This window comes from Chrysochloris asiatica, unplaced genomic scaffold (assembly GCF_000296735.1).
Source record: "Chrysochloris asiatica unplaced genomic scaffold, ChrAsi1.0 scaffold00325, whole genome shotgun sequence".
In the NCBI taxonomy this organism is placed as follows: domain Eukaryota; kingdom Metazoa; phylum Chordata; class Mammalia; order Afrosoricida; family Chrysochloridae; genus Chrysochloris; species Chrysochloris asiatica.
Genome location: NW_006408843.1, coordinates 1,677,569 through 1,680,317, shown reverse-complemented (window position 1 = coordinate 1,680,317; position 2,749 = coordinate 1,677,569). Strand labels below are relative to the sequence as shown.

Here is a 2,749-nt window from a genome sequence, read left to right as displayed (position 1 = left end):
GACCCAGTATAGGATTCCTGAGGAGCAACTGGTGAGCTTGAACCGCCGACCTTGCAGTTCAGATGGCTTTGCAGTCTGGCGTATTAACCCACAGTGCCACACCAGGACTCCTTTAGTTGGGACAAAATACTCTGAAGATCATCCTGAAATCTAAACTCAGGAGTGTGTGCCTGAAGGAGTGTTGTACTGAAGAATCTGAGAAAATAAAGTAAACTGAGTAAGAAACTTTTTTTTTCCTGTTTTATTCTTTTACCTTCTTTTGTAAGTGGTAAGAAAGGTTTTAAAATTCTCTGTTAATACTTCCCATCACAAGTGAGTCAAAGTTGGGAACCAACATTTTAGTTTCTAGCTCTATTTTCTTTTTTCATAATTTCTTTATTAATTTTTTATTTTGGGGTAAACTCTGAAAACATAAAATGATGATTAAACTAAAGTGTATTAGCATCTCAAATTTATTTGGGAATGAAAGTTAGAAAATTCATAACAATTAAATACAGTTAACAGATTAATAGCCTAATGATTGATTGTGAATTCTCATTTGTTGTATTTTAGGCCTAAAGATTTTTCCCTTGTATATCTTTGCAAGATTTACCATTCTGTTTTAGAAGAAAGCCAATTGTAAATTTCCCACGTTATGATGTCACTTTAAGAATATCCACAGAACATTGTTGAAATTCTTGTAAATGCCTGTTAAAAGTTCATTAACTTTGTTGTTTTTGCCTTTTTCTCTAGACCACACTGGTGTGTAGAAGGGAAAAGCTATTCAGGGATTCCCTGTGAATTTCCTTTGGTGGAAATCAGTGTTGTCTATAAACAAAATAACTCTTGTTTTCTGCCTGCATGTCAGAACATTGAATCATTTCACTAAAATCATCTGGATAGGATGCTTTACTTTGAAAAGACTGAGATGATTAAGTGTTTTAAGCTCTTTAGCATTAGTTTTACAGCAATGTATATACAACTTTAGAATGGCTAAGAATTAAAGGAACCTGGTGGGATACTCTAAGCCAAATAAAAATAGAAATAATAATGTAAAAATATCTAAGAGAATATTAAACTTAATTGAAAATAATATGTAGAAGGATAGTGAAATTAAAGAGTAAAACACAGTCCCTGCCTACCAAATCACCTTCATTTCAAACCACAGTGGCTTTTCTTGTCTTCTTGGACACCATTCCTATACAGGTTTTTTCTTATGATTCTAGATCTGAAAAGCCCTTGTCTCTGGTTTCAGTTTTCTGCTCACATGTGATATCCGATAACTCTTTTCTGTCTACCCAGTCTGAAGCAGCACCTCATGCTTCCTTTTTCTTTATCACACCAGCCTGTTTAATTTTCTTTTTCACATTCCTTCCTTTTAGAAGCTACTTTATACACTTATTTAATTATTTGTATGTTAATTTCTTAATATTGTAGGCTCAGTAGAAGGGTTCTCTCGTGCTCAGTGGCTAAAGTACTCGACTACTAACTGGAAGGTTGGTAATTCAGACTCACAACTACTCTGCAGTCTGCTTCCTTAAAGATTACAGTCTTGGCAACCTGCCAAGACTGTGGGCCAGTTCTACTTCTGTCTTTTAGGGCCACCATGAATTGGAATTGACTAGAAGGCAACAGATTTGCTTTTTCTTTTTTTTCAGGACAGTAAAGACTTGTTATTGTTGTTGTGTGCCATGGAGTTGGTTTCGACTCATAGCGACCCTGTACAGGGTTTCCGAGGCTGTATGGGAACAGAAAGCCTCATCTTTCTCCCGTGAAACAGCTTCTAACTGCTGACTGTGAGATTAGCAGCCTGATTAGTAACCACTATGCTACCAGAGCTGACTTATTCTGCTGTATCTTCAGGACTAAGAACTATTTGTGGAACTGAGAAGGTATTGAATAAATATTTGTTACATATTTTTAAAACTGTTAATTTTTTTGGTATTTGATAGCTTAATAGGTTTTTTGTGGCTAAATGCAATTCATTGCAATATACTTACGTTATTGTGTGCAGTTAAGTCAGTTCCAACTCATAGCGATCCTACTTAGGGTTTCCAAGGCTGTAGCTCTTCACCGCAGCAGAAAATCTCATCTTTCTCCCAAGAAGCGGCTGATAGGGTTGAGCTGCTGACCTTACTGTTTATACCTTTGTGATTGTTAAGTACCGTGAAGTTGGTTCTGATTCATAGTGACCCTGCTGCATAGTGTTTCCGAGGCTGCACATCTTTATGGGAGCAGAAAGCCTCATCTTTCTCCTGCGGAACAGCTTGTAGTTTCGAACTGCCAACCCTGAGGTTAGCACCCCGATTCGTAACCACTATGCTACCAGAACTCCTTGTTTATACCTTTAGGGAAATTAATTTCTAAATTCCTGGAATATTGTTTTGTTTCCATGTTCTTTTCTTTCTTTTTTACCCTCTTAATGTTTTCTCATTTGGTTTTATCTATTACTTTTAGAGTACTCTGGACATGTTAACTATAATCTGATCCAAAGCTGTCAGTGTCATCTCTCTTCCAAAGACATCTCATTTCTAAAATATCAGACCGTCTGTTTTAGTGCAGTTGACTTCATCAATAACTAAATAAAAGTACATTTAAGAAAAATTAGGTTTTGAAATTGAGTGGGCTTTCTATTCTGAGGTTCTGCCATTGGCAGTTCAAACCCATCAGCTGCTCTCAGAAACCCTATATGGATTGTTGTGAGTTGGAACCAACTTGACAGCACATAACAGCAACATTCCAGTTGTTGTCAAGTGCCATCAAGTCAGAA

At 36.5% G+C, this 2,749-nt stretch overlaps 1 protein-coding gene across 1 annotated transcript in view; it reads left to right on the top strand.

The window, feature by feature from the left end:
• The window catches only part of TTC33 (tetratricopeptide repeat domain 33), a 60,413-nt gene that overhangs the window by 4,097 nt on the left and 53,567 nt on the right, over positions 1–2,749 (top strand). The gene's annotated exons all lie outside the window — the stretch shown is intronic.